Source organism: Ischnura elegans, chromosome 6 (assembly GCF_921293095.1).
Source record: "Ischnura elegans chromosome 6, ioIscEleg1.1, whole genome shotgun sequence".
NCBI lineage: Eukaryota > Metazoa > Arthropoda > Insecta > Odonata > Coenagrionidae > Ischnura > Ischnura elegans.
The window spans coordinates 26,110,810-26,125,319 of record NC_060251.1 but is presented as its reverse complement, the minus strand read 5'-3'; the positions used below and the strand labels follow the sequence as shown (position 1 = coordinate 26,125,319).

At 38.9% G+C, this 14,510-nt stretch overlaps 1 protein-coding gene across 6 annotated transcripts in view; it reads left to right on the top strand.

The window, feature by feature from the left end:
- Positions 1 to 14,510, top strand: part of LOC124160213 (four and a half LIM domains protein 2) — a 772,571-nt gene that overhangs the window by 408,241 nt on the left and 349,820 nt on the right. The window lies entirely within an intron of this gene.

The following is a 14,510-nucleotide window of genomic DNA, read 5'->3' as shown; positions in this document are numbered from 1 at the left end:
AGGTTTTTGATCTCGTCAGCACCTTCTCGCCACCTCCTCGATTCTGCATCTAATGAATTTGTGTTCCAACTCTCCTCATGTCTTTTACGATTTGTTCCTTCCAGCGAAGTAGTGGTCATCCCAAAGGTCGCTTTCCTCTTAATAATCCTTCTGATACAGATTTTATCGTTGCGTTATGTTCTCTCCTCCATACATGGCCTGCCCGCCTGAGTCTTCTACTTTTAATTTGTGTTACTATGACTAGATCTTTATGTAGATCTCGTAGTTCTTCGTTGGTTCTAATCCTCGGCATTCTAACGTCGTTCGTAGGACCATTACATCTTCATTCATCTTAAAATTTTGTTTTCGAAAATTGTCCGGTTTTTTTCACTCTGCTCTGACATTGCCCATATCTCTGACCCATACTAGACATCCCGTTATGCTATGGTTTTTTTAGACCCGCAGTTTGGTCATTCTTGAGAGTATTTTGCTTTTTAAAAGCCCTCTTTAAGCCCAGTAACACCTGTTAGTATTCGTTATTCTAGTGTTTATATCAGTCATCTTTTAGTTTACTTGGTCAACATTTACTCCTAAATATTTAAATTCTTTTATTCTTTCTAAGGAAAAATCCTCTACTTTTAAATGGCAAATTATATCGTCGTAGTCTAAGATATTTTGTTTTCTGTCCGTTTACATGAAGCACTTCTTTGTTTTAGCTGCTTGTATCACAAGCTTTTAACCTGGCTCCACTCTCAAATCTCTTTTGATCTTAACTTGTCGTGCTTACATATGTCTTCTCTTTTACATTTGTAATTACTTGTCCTTGGAAATAGAGGTTTAGATGCTAATTTTGTAAGCTTTACACTTAATGCTCTATACAATTCCTCTTGTAGATGTTTTTTTTTGCGTTTCATATCTTAATTCACGCTATTATCGTTCCTGACAGTGTTTTTTATGTTCGGTGATGCGCTGGCGTGTTATTATTTGGAAATACATCGTGATACAGTTGGCATATATTTACGTATTTGAGTTATAATTTCTTGCGTTAATGTCTTCTTGCTTGGATATCCGTTTTTAGCTGAACAAACTATGATATTTCATATGAAACTTTTGGTTTAGTTTTTTTGTCATTTTGTTTTGCATGTTTAATTAACAAGAAAAAATTGCTCATTTATAAAAATTCAGTTTAAAAAAATAATTTTATCATGTTTTAGCAAGGTCCTCCGTTGCCTCCTGTCGGTTGTCTTTTGTCTTTTATCATCCAAATTTCAAGCAAATATATCTCTGCTCTGTATAACTTGACAATCTATCTTCTCAAGTTTCTTGGGAAAACAAAGTATTCCTCTGTTCCCTCATTTTTAAAACTACTTACCTGCTATATAAGTATTTCTTCTACTAAGACCTTGTCCTTCTACCATACTTCTCAAGTAAATTTGAAGCTATTTCGCTTTTGTGTTTCCTTTTTAAGTTCTATTATCAACTTCGATTTTTCTTCTCAGAGAACCAAATAAAATTTTCATTCAGTGACTTACATTTTTGCTGTATTTATTTGAGTTACTTACAGGAAAATGTCTCGGTTACAGTCATTGAACGGAAGACTTAAGAGCCGGAATTATAATATCTGATGAGCGCTAGCCATAAGGTGACGCAGCCTTTAAACCTTACCTTTCGATGGTTGAAAATTCCAGTTAGCCTGAAGTCTGATGTTATTCAGAAGCTAGCCATGAATTTCAACCGCCTCCAGGTAAAGTTAAAGTCAGTATCTTCTTATGGTTACCGTTAACCGGACATTATAAAACTGACCCTTAAAGCGTTAGGCCAGGCTTCTCTAACCTACGTGCTGTCCACCGTCCACACGAACACGATGTGTGTTGGGTAATCCTTGGGAGGCCTAAAATTGATCCCTCTGACCCTGAAACGCGTTTAAAAGCGCTTGTATTGAAAACATTGGAGCGGCAGCAGCTGATTCCGTCGCGCGCGTTACCTGACCATTCGTTTTGACCGCCGCGGGGCGGGAGGGAAGGAGTAGGTATGCCAAGAGGACGATCTCAATCCGTCCACCCTTATTATCTCGCCTCTTTGCAGCGGCGGCCTTCGTTAGGCGTACACACTCGCCGTCGAACCCTTGCCGGAGGAGTCGGGTGTCTACTCGCGTTGCGAAAGTTGCCTTCCCCAAACGGTACACGCCCCCCCTGTTCCCCCCTGTACCTTCGACTCTTTCCTCGGGCCTTGCGAAACGGACCGGTATGAGCGAAGAGGCGCCAAGGATCGAACTTTTGGTCTTTTAGCGTCTCAAAATAAAGACCTAATTTTCTCCCCGCCCTACCTTCCCTCCTCCCTTTTACTTCCTCGTGGCTCGGCTCGAGTTTGATGGAGGATGCATAAACAAGTTCTGGATTGGGCGCCAAATGTTCTCATCCGCTTCAGAAATTTCGGTGTGAACTCTGTTCATCTTTCATTTCTCTGCCTCATCCCAGGTTCAGGTGTCATCCAGGGGACTCTTTACCTTATTTTTTTTGGGACAACAGTTATCAATCATACTTATATGTTCCTGGGGCGTGGTAGCCTTAAGTATTTGGCTGCTGATAGAGGGGTCCCGAGTTCAAATCCCGTGTGAAGCCTTTGGACACCCCAAGCAAAAATCTCGAAGTGCGAGGTTGCCGAGGGGAAGGAGCTGGCCCTCCCGCCCTTAATGTGTTAATTTTGCACGCCTGATCCGCGTTGATCTCTGGCCTCACCGAACCAAACCAATTTTCGGGTTGAATTACTCGGGTTGTATGTTATTGATTGTGAAGGTACAATTTGATTGTAGTAATAAGATTCTGCTCCCCAAGCAAGACTGTTACGTGCTGAGACTTTTTTTAAGGGTCGTGAAACTTTAAGAACAAATAGGTACCCAAGCTATAGCGAGGGTAGCTCTCAGATATGTATCAATATTTTGGCCTTCCAGCGTTTGAAAATGGAGACCCAATTTTCTCCCCATTCTATCTGCCTCCCACGTCGCAAGGGCTATGGGCTTTGAGTCCGAAGAAGCCTATAAAAAATACAAACAAGTCGCGGATTCGTACAAAATGTATTTTTCCAATCCATAATGCAGGTTCGACCTTAGTCAATCTTTTCCCCTGCTTCTTCGCAATTCAGGAAATATTATCTGTTTCTTTGCCACGTGGTTGGGATTCCTTGCTCATTTTTGGACGGCTATAAAAATTTATATTCTGATAAAAATTATTTTAATCCACAAAAATTTCCATGGTAATACTTTTTAAACGTTTGACCTCGATCTAATTGATTTTTGACATTGGATTTAATTCCCCAAGCTACTCCCCTAGCAAACATTACTTGCTGGTACTCCTATTTAGAATCGAGAAACCAGTTAGTTCCCTCGTTCTAGTAAAGCTACCCGTTATGTATCAAACTCTTGGTCTTCTTGCGTCTCAAAATAAAGACCTAATTCCCTCTCTGTAGTGTCTTCCTTCCCCCTTTACGTCACCGTGGCTAAGCCTTTGAAAGAGCCTTCTTGTCAACACGGTTTGGTTTGGACGCCAAATAGTCATCCCCATCCAAAATATTAGTGTGAAATTATCTCTTTGACAAGTCTTTGGTCTTTATTTTCCTATTCTGGGATTCATCCTCTGGGGAGAGAACCCAGCGGTTTGGGCTGCATTTTGTTTATTTATATTTTCCTTACCACAATCCGAGTGTTCTTACGCCATTTAATTCTCCATCTTGTGCTATGCTGCATTATGTGATTGGTCCTTTGTTTTACTTTGGTTTTGTTTACATTTATTAATATATTAACGTATTATAATGCGTCTCTACAGTGTTTTATAATCTGATCATTATTTGTAAATATTCATTACAATCGTACCGTATGGACTTCACGCATATCTTACCGGAGAAAATAATGGGACATTTTGAATGATATCAGTCGTCTTTCTTGATAGTATGAATTATTTCGTGCATTGAGTGTATTGAATTACTGCATGCTTATTAATTCACGCGTGTGTCAGTATTTGTATAATTATATCGTTGTAAATAGTATACGTATGATCAAATTGGTATGCATGCTCACTGCTAACAAGGGGAGATCACGTACCTTGCTCCGCCTTTTTTAATGCCGTATTTTTTATGGTCAGAGTCTGTTCAGTCAGATGGGGTGCGATATTTTGAAATTATATACGACTTGAGAAAAGTACCGCTTGAAAATTAATTAATTACAGCCAAACTAAGGCCCATTCAACGGAACCACTTCACCATTCCGACGGCCATAAAAATACGGAATTGAAAAAGGCGGAGCAAGGTACGTGGTCTCCCCTTGTTAGTCCTGTATCTCCATAGCGAGTGTGTGTTATACGCAGCTATCGCATTACCTTCGATTTTAGTTGACGTAAGGCATTCATTCCTCGCGCCATCGGCGAGTCATGTTGGCCCAGGTGCTCGGTCGCCCAAAAACCCTTCCACTTCCCTCTGAGCACGCGATGCCAACTTGCTATTGATAACCCTGAGCCTATTAACCTTTGCCTACTGCGATGCTTAAAGTATAGTCTTTCCTCACGTATTCACATGCGAATAAAGAGGCCACGTGCTGTATAAACATATCCATTATTTTACGAATCCCAAAAATGTCTACTTTTCATTTCTTCATATAAATTTAGAGATGAAGTTAATTCTTAAGTAAATTACTGTTGGCAGAACTTAGTTTTTGGCCTGATACAGCGGCACTTCCTGGTCTGTGTAAGCAAAACCCATGGAAAACTGCCTTCAAGATTCATACAGGAAGATCTATTGAATCTTTTCTTAAAATAAAAATTTAACACATTACTTTTGGTTGATGCTTTGGCAGAGGTGCATGTGTAGAAATGCGTTAGTTCATACACAGTTCTTGGCATACGCCATTTGCTGCAGACACAATGGGAAAGTAACGATTGCTTTCAGAAAGCAGTGAGTAGATTGCAGGTAACATTTTACATATTTTCATATTGTACGACTACAAGTAAATAATAGCTGAAAGGTAATCGTTTTCGGTAATTCAGGTTTACTCTGATACTCCCCGTGTCTTGTTATAAAGTTTATATAAACCGTATTTATTACTTTTCGTAAAGGAAGTGGGTTAAATATTGATAAAGCCAGATTGGCTGTCGTCTACCCGATTGTTAGCCTATGGTTGGTCTTCGAGGAGTTGCCAATTAATGTTTGAATGAATTTTTTAATTCATCAGTGAACCGATGCGACAAATGTAGAATAAATATAATCTTCTTGGTTATCAAAAATACGTAGGATTTTTTCTTAGGGAAGGAGGAAAGGAATGATGGATTTCTTAAAGAAAGAGGGAAGACATTAAATACGTATTAGGTATTGATTTAATTGGAAAATTTGAGTGTTAAAATGGGGAGCGTTGACTTAAAAAGTTTGGCCGCAAGAGGACACGTCACTCTTACTCGACTGGCCGTCCATTTATGTATCAATTTTTGAAATGTAAAATATTTGGCTGAAATCAAAAGAAAGTGAAATAATGGCTGAACAGGGATACTGTGAACTAGCAGCGCCTTTAAATAACCTGAAATTTTTAAGTGATATTAAATTCTCCTATTTTGGTTCCAAAGTTCCTAAAGGGTTTTTGTATCATGCTATTATTGTTGAATCTGTTAATGACGTTGAAGCTTTAAATGTAATATAAATGTTATGCTTGCAATATGCTAATGTGTGGGATAAATGGAACCTTTAGACAAGCCTGATAGATTAGAAAGACCAAGGTTTGTATGCAAATAAGGCAATTATTATTTAGATTCACGCCATCAAAATGAAATTTTGAGGAACTTAGAGTAAACCGTACGATGCATCCACGACGAAAACGCTCAACAATCGCTCTAGTAGTGCTAGATTAGCGGATCTGATTCGGTGGTCGATTGCTGAGCGTTTGTGCCATGGAGGTGTCGCTTAGTCAGCATTTGTCTGTATCTCAAAAGTGAAACGTTCATCTTAATATTTTCCAGAAATTGATATCATAAAAGAATGGTACGGTTTCAGTTATACCATAGAGTAAGTATATATATAGAAAGTTAGTAAGAATAGGTTGGCAGAGACTTTTCAGAGGCTGCTCAATCCCTGCTTAATTGCATTGAGGGGGGGCACTTCAATTGCAGAACTCCGTCCGTCGGATTGGACGCTAAGCCGTAGTCCCCTCGGCGCCTTTCTTCAGGAGTACTTAGGTCAATGTCGACGCCGGTTTTCTATCTTGTAGACCGACCAAGAGCGCACGTGTTGAAATTTTAATTATCTAAAAAACTGTTTGAGACGGCAAATTCAAAAAATAAAAAAAACGTAAACGTTAAGTAATTGTGGGTAAACGTTTCTCGGCAATCCCTTTCGGATTTAATGCTCAATTTTAGCCGACGTGTGGAGCTCCGACCAGAGGAACATCGTAAGGACTTTTTGATGATGGTATATTTAACCCGGTGGGAATTCCGAGAAACGTTTACCCTTATTATTCGCTGGGAAAGCATCATATCTTATTAAGTAATTCTGTTTTTCAATTTAAACGTGCTAAAAACTGTACCATTGTTGTATTACAATCCTACACTAGAGGTATTGGTAAGTGTTTACCCTATACCATGTATCATCATCACTAGTCAACAATCCTCAGATTGGTTTGATGCAATTCTCCATTCCTTCCTCCTATCCACTAGCCTTTTCATAGCGACGTATTTCTTCTCTTTTACTTCCTTTATAACCTGTCCTATGTAACTCATTCGGGGCCGTCCCTTGCCCTTCTTCCGTTCCATCTGTCCTTCAACGAATATATCCATGATTAAAACACAAATGATAATTTCCACACTATTTTATTTAACACTTAACGACCGACAATGGTTTCGACACTTTTTGTCATTTTCAAGGTTTGGTTCACCTTGAAAATGACACAAAGTGTCGAAACCATGGTCGGTCGTTGAGTGTTAAATAAAATAGTGTGGAAATTACCATTTGTGTTTTAATCATGGATATAGCATTGTTATAGCATAGCATTATAGCATAGTTAAAAGTCAGCCTGAAACGATTTTATACGCTCAACGATTATACGAGTTTATATAACTCGTATTCATCAGGCCATCGTGCCTCAAAATGTGGGCAACTACGTTTGCCTAACTAAGTCACTGCTTAAGGTTTTTAGCGGGCTTCTCTTTTATCCACTCTTCTTAGCACTTCCTCGTTACTTACACATGCCATGTATATCTTGAAAATTCAAATATTATTGCATGTATTGCGAAGTATGGAATTACTAATACTTTTCGAGAAAACTGAAAAATGCGTCAGATGGAGATGGATTGATGCATCGTCGTAAAAAGAGCGGTAGTAAAAGAAATAAAACACCCGAAAAAAATGTAGGCAGTGATTTTTCCTCGTTCCCTTCCGCGTAAATACATTTGTTTTGGAAGGAAACCCGGAAGAATTAAAATCTCCGCGGAAGCCTAGGAGTTTTGAATGAAATGTCATACTTTATTAGGTGGAAATGTGGATTATTGGCGTACGAGATGTGTTTTGGAGGAGAATACGGAGGGCGCAAGTAATTATGAATGAGGTGCTCAACTCTGTTGGCGAGTAGAGGAGACATTCGCAGTGAATCAATAGACGATAGTAAGGTGTGGGAGTGTGTATTGAGGGATTGGCGAAATCCATTTGAGGAGTAAGCGCATTAGGCAAGCGCCGTGGTGGAAGGAAGGAAACAGGCTTCATGAATGAAGTGAGTCACTACGCCTAGTTAAGTAATCAAATCGTGTTAGACAACAGTTGCTTCTGCAATAGGTTAATGTTCTTGTTTTTATTCATAAACAGCCTTACCAAAGTTCAGTCAAAATAATCGATTCAGGTACTTCTTTCTTTTTCCTAGCATATTTTTCTTATCTTTATTATATTTCATATTCAGAAACAAATGGAAAAGGTGAATTGATACGTTTTGCGGAATCAACAACAAGTGCTAGAATTCCGGAGAAGGAAATTCGTTTTTATTAACTGGCACCATGATCATTACCTATATTATTTAGCTGTCCATTTTTGGCTTTGATCATTTCACCATTTGACAATTTGTAGACTTTGATTTAATGTTGCAACCATATTGCTATTGAATAAGGCACGTATGGTGGATATACCAGAGTTAAATGTTTTTTGCTAAACCTTTTTTTATATATTCATCGTGTTCCTTTTGCTATCTTATTGAAGCAATACCATTCAAAGATATTGAATGTTATTTTAAGTGAATTAGGTTACAAATTATTGGCAATTTAGGAGTTCAGTATTCGAAATATATGCACCCGTAGACATCGCTAACGTACTACTAAAATAGTTGTAATTATTGTGTTTCCTAGTTCTTGTTATAAATAGTAATGTAGGTTTGTACTAACGTAATAAGTGTTATTAGTTGGTAATATAATCATCTAGTGATGGTCGAAATATATGGTATAAAATCGCGGAATTACGATTTAAGTTTAAACAAGTTTTAAAATTGGGTAAACTCTTCTCGGGATTTCCTCCGGCTTAAATTATCAATATTACCCTACGTATCGATTTCCGACTCGGGGCTCATCCTCGGGGATGCTGAATGTCGTTTTATTTTAAAGATTTAAATTTCTTTTCTTTTTATTTACGTGATTATTAATGAGCATTTTTTCCTTGTTCTCGATATGTTCGAGGGACAAATCATGACTATTTCATGCATGTCTTATCCTGGAGTATGAATTTCTTATCTTTTCGATGATAAAAAATTCTTTCACCCAGCTTTCCCACTGTCAGTGCCAAAATTTCCCACGCACCCAATATCCCCGGCAATTTGATTGCACCCATGCGTATCCATCCATACCCGTTTCGCTACATTCAGCTGAGTTTAGGAATGCGTTATTTTTTTCGCCGCAATTTTTGCTTCTTCCGGCGAAGTATCGTTTCTCGATATGCTTCATGTATTGTCCTCATCTTTCTTCCAGTATTCGCTCTGTACTCTCAGTTATATCATTTCTTCGTCAAGAAAACTCGAAAATTGGGACAAGTTTCGGAAGCTATTCGATAGTTCCTGAATTTTTTAGTTAGCTCTTGTAATTTCGTCTATATTTTAGGATAGACTGGGGCACGTTGGACCACTTTTTTTTTTATATTTACTTTTTAGTGTTCCATCTTGTATGAATTTTCTTTAAGGGGAAAGATTAATCGAAGATACACACCATTTCATGGGCGGATATAGGGGGCACGGGGGCACGTGTCCCCCCAGACCCTTAAAAAATATGCTAGAAATTTTATACGGTCCTATTATCATTGTGTTGTATTACGAGTTATCCTTGTGCCCCACCCAGAACAAACTCCTGGATATGACCTTGCTTGTGCCCCCCCCCCCCCCCCGAGAAAGAAATCCTGGATCCGCCCCTGCACCATTTACAATCAAAGATTTCGTCATGAAAAGCTCAGGGGATATTTTGAGATTTTTTGACCATGTTTTAAAATTGGGACAATCTGCCCCGCACTCGGGGTAAGTGGCCCACAGGTTGGAGCAGGTTGGCTCACAAAACAATTTTTGGGGTGATTTGGATGTTAGAATGGTGAATTGAGCAATAACCAATAAAAACGATTAATCAAAATTATGCTCGGGGCACTTTTGGTCCATATGGCTAACGTTCCCTGATTGCGCCATTTTCTGGTCCTTTTGGATATCCTCCATGAAATCTTCTGTTTAACCTTAGTTCTATGGTATCCATCGAGGCTTCGTTTAGTTTCTTCTTAATGCCTGTTTAAACGATACATTAACATTTACGAGTTAATGTTTGTTTGCATGAATGATTTTGGTGGACCGGAACGGAACATGTACGAATGCATGAACCAAATTAGAACAGGTTCTATTTTCTGTGCATGCATTCGCACAAGTTGGGTGGTTACTCGGTGCATTTTGGCTTTCATTCCCGCGTTTATACATATAGACATTAACCCGCACATGTTAATTTACCGTGTAAACAGGCCTTTATAATTTATTTTTACAGGTCCTATCTTCGGATGCGCCAAACCAGGGGCGAATCCAGGATTTTTTCGGGGGCAGGGGGGGCACAAGGGTCTGACAGGACTTCTCATATTTGAGATTAAAAGCAAAATACAACTATTACCTTATAAAATATTCTCTTTATTTTTACATGAAGTAATTTTACATTTAATTTAATATTAAATTATTAATATTAAATTATATGATTGACGAAGGCAATAATAACAGGACCGTATTATAAATTTTGTCTTGGGGGGGGGGGGGGGGGTCGTACTCCCCCTAAATCTGCCTATGCGCCAAACTGTTTTGTTTTCCGGTGGCTACCTATCCTCACCGAAGGGGTGTTGTTTTCCTTTCTCTTCGTGCCGACCAATGAAGCGAACACACACACACATATATCCTGTTTCGTAATCGCCTCCCTCTTGCTTCTCTCTTTCCATCCCTTTCCATCTCTCCTTCCCCATCTCCCTTCGTTTCCCTTTCGGACATCGTCCTCTTCTTCCCCCACACATTCCACCGCCGGCTGATTGAGATTCCTTCCCCCCGGACGCTTGCCAATTTCTCCCGTCAATCTGCTCCGCAACGCCGAATCCTGAAACATCCTCGAGTAATTATATCTAGGAACTACATTAGACGGTAAAAAATAAGCATAAAAAGATAGTAGGAAATTATAGAATGATCTTTGATAGGTTCACTAATATCTATATATATCAATAATTGGTAAAACGTGGTAAAACTGAGGTTGCGTCGAAACAAGTACCACGAAAATAAATTGGTGGATTAATACAAAGTTTGTTCATTTTAATTATTGAAATGAACTTCCACAAAGTTGAGCCTGCGACTATAGGGGTTATCTATATATATGTATAAAGGAGGATGTCTGTTTGTCTGTCCGCTATGTTTTTCCATACGGCTGCATGAATTACGAAGCTTGTACTTACGTGCATCTCGTGCTTCCGAACCCCGTAGTGCTAATTTCGGTTGCGTCCCACGGGTCCTGTGTGTCCTTTTCTCATCGTTTGTTACGTCACGCCAAACAACTTCGGCTCTTGGACATCCTGCTGGGTAGGCACACTTCTTGACATGCTCAGGGAAAAAAGAAATCATAGAAATCCTGCCCGGTGACCATGAAATGTAAGTTCCAAGTTTTCCACTTCGTTGGGTACTATCCTTCCCGAGCAACGCCGGGTGGCCTGCCAGTATTAGAAAAAGCGCGACACGGGTTGCATAGTATGGGTTGTCGTCAGGTCTAATCTGACCTGACCTGACCTGACAATGCAACTATGTTATGAAACCCGGGTCGTGCTTTTTGAAATATTTTAGTGAACCTAACGAAATTAATTATTTCATTTTCCATAATGGAAAGATGTCACACAGTTCAGCCTGAAATCATCAGTTGTAAAAAGATAGATTTTTCGGGAGGGAGTTTACTCTCATTTTCGATGGGACGCAGCCCATCTTTCTCGAGGGAGGAGAGGCACAGAAAGCAGGAGGCACAGATTTTTATTTTTAAAATATATTTTAGGTACTTTTATGTGCCCACTGTCGGGCAAGAGGAAGTTTTATGTAAGTACAAGATATTGTGACATCATTTTCCTTAAAAGACGGAAAAGCACGTAAAAAATGTTAACTTGAATAGTAAACAGTAATAGGCGAATGAAAAATACAAAACTAATTAGCACTGGAATGGCTGTGGAAAAAAACATATGATCGAAGTGGTGGAGAGAAGGAAGGGTGTTACAAATAGGGGGAAAGATTAAGGGAGGAAATACGGGAGTTGGTGGTGCTTTAGTGGGTGCGGTTGATCTCTGGTGCAGAAAACGCACGATTAGCCCAAATTCACGCCTGCACCATGTCCCTAAGCTCTTGGAGGGTGATAGACGATAAACATCCTTATGCTCTGCGAAAGTATTGCCGGATGTTTCAAAGTGAAGAAAAGGAATTTTGAGGATCTGTAGAAATTTTACCATTTGATTTACAATTTTGAACGATGCGTTAAATGATAGAGTAAGTCAAACAGTTTTCGTTTTATCAACTAATAATTGCTTAGTGAGCACAGTTCGTCTCACGGGATATATCCAGGCGGTAGTCTTAGCATACTTTGATCGCTTTGGGTTTAGTTTCTGATGCTAAGATTCACTCAGTCCTGGATCTTAAGTCGTGTTGATCGGCTGGCAGGGCAGGCTCTTACACATGATCTTTTATGATCCCCCCGGGAGATACAAATCCCGTAAGCGTTAAGCGTGAAAAAGGGATTATCAAAGTAAGAAAAACAAGCTCAATTTATTTTAATTTTTACAAGTAGTCTTAACCTATTCGAGCAAATTTGTGTCAATGCGCAACTGGAAAACTACCATTATTATTTTACCCAGTTAATGACAGCTCGTGGAGAAGTTCCTTCGTTGTTTTCTTTTATGCATTGCACTGTAGCTAGTTTAAAATTGAAATTATGTTTATATTTTTCAGATTTTGTGCATTACAGTATAATTCATTGGAGAAGTATCACATATCTTTTATTAATTATTATGGTTAGAGATCCTCCTCAGAGAACCCTAGATCAGGTGTGGACTGGATGAATACCACATTGAAAATACATAAAAATCCATTTTAATCCTTTAAATGATGGTGAATGTTGACTTTCATCACGTAAGTTTTCACACCGAATCAGAAGAAAGAAATAGACTCTACCATTAATGGTAATTACTATTTTCGTCTGTGGGAGCTAAGTTTTGCGCTATTTAAAGTAAGAATTTATTCTCATTTCGCTGTCGTGTTTCGCTCCATAATTACTCTTTAATGTTGCGATAGCAATAGTTGCATTTTTATTTGAGGCTCCGCATTTGAAGACAGTTTGAGTACCTATTTTAAGTACAAATAGTTTCTGTATTCTGATTCTTGGTGCATTATAGATTTCAATAGTTCAAGACTAATACATAATAGGCAGTTACGCCTTTACGGGTTTAATTCGGGACGATCGAAGCTCGACCATTCTATGTTATAAAAATGAAGTTTTAGAAGCATTCTTCGCTTGAAAAATGTTTGCTGAAAATTTTCATGATAACTTGTTAAGGTCATGTCAAGTGAAAGGAGATCGGCTCGTCCTGCAAAGTGACCTATCGCGAAATGTAAGATAAATTTGCTTATCCAGCGTAGAATTGTGATATTTTGCTGCATAAAAAACGGTACACTTTTCTAGCTCGGCTAATGTCGTATAAGAAATTTAATTTTCCATCCTCACTCCTTACACTGCGTTCTCAATGGCACCCATTTTTTAAAATTTGATCTCAAGGACTAACCAATGTTTTTATATCTCGATTTACGGTCTTTTTTTATTTGCGAGAGCGCCTCGAACTGAATGACATTTGTATTTCAATTCCCTCGTGAAATAAAAGAAACCCTCTTTCTCCGCTCCCCATTCAGGATTCAAATGCTTTCCCCCTCTCCCTTCTGTTTCTCCGACTAGAACCCTTCCCTTCCGACCTTACCCTTCCCTCCCCCTTGCATGCGTGCTGCCTTGACCTTTAAAAGCCGTCTCTTCCGCCCACCCCCCTGCGATTCGTCTTCTTCTGTCCTGGCTTAGGGTCCCCCCTGTACACCCGTCTCCTCTTACTCGCCCTTCCTATCAATTCGTTGCCATGCCACTCCTCCATCCCTCGGCTACTTTGACTGCTACCCAGTAGTACGGCATGAAGATTATTCACAAGGAAAGTTATTTAAAATCGAAGAAAATTCCAAATATTTATGCAGTTTTGGTTAAAGTTTTTATTATTAAATGTATTATTAATTTATTTATTATTTATTTTTAATTTATTAAAGTTTTCTGTCGATTAAGGTAGGTTTCCACGGAATACCTAGCAAATGATTTGCTACGATTTTCTCACTTTTTGTTAGTAATTAACCTCCGAAATATTCATTTTGTACTCCATGTTTTCAGGGAAGAGAAAGGGTTTTCAATTTCCATTTCAACAGTGTTTTTTACTTAATACTATCACTTGGACTACCTTTCGACTGGCCCCTACCCTTCGACCTATATGGTATGGGTGCATTTCTCGGAGTAATTTAGAATTTATCTCATCAGTGCAGCTCTAAGGAACGCGCAGGCCTTTCCTCGGCGGCAATGTCCCTAGGAAAACCTTAAAATTCAAAACAACGTTAGATTGTGCATTAAAGTGGATGACCACAAATTTAAGCTGTTCCATTTAAGCTATTCAGCTTTGCTCGCAAAACATATTTGAGGGAAACATACTTGGCGGAGGAGATAAGAGAAATATAATAACTTTGCCGCAGTAGGAAAAGGAGTTTTTTTTATACCCTCTCCACCCGTCTTCTCTTATTTTTCATTCTTTTGAGATATCTTCTCATCTCTACCCTTAGACTTCTATTACCCAATTAAAAGAGTTTACTGGAGGGTACTTTGAGTGTTAAGAAATACTAGAAGAAATTCTCATGTCAAGTGTTGCGGTTTAAGTGTTGAGGAAATACGAGCGATGAAGATGGAGTCACGCTCGTGATAAATTAAACGTTT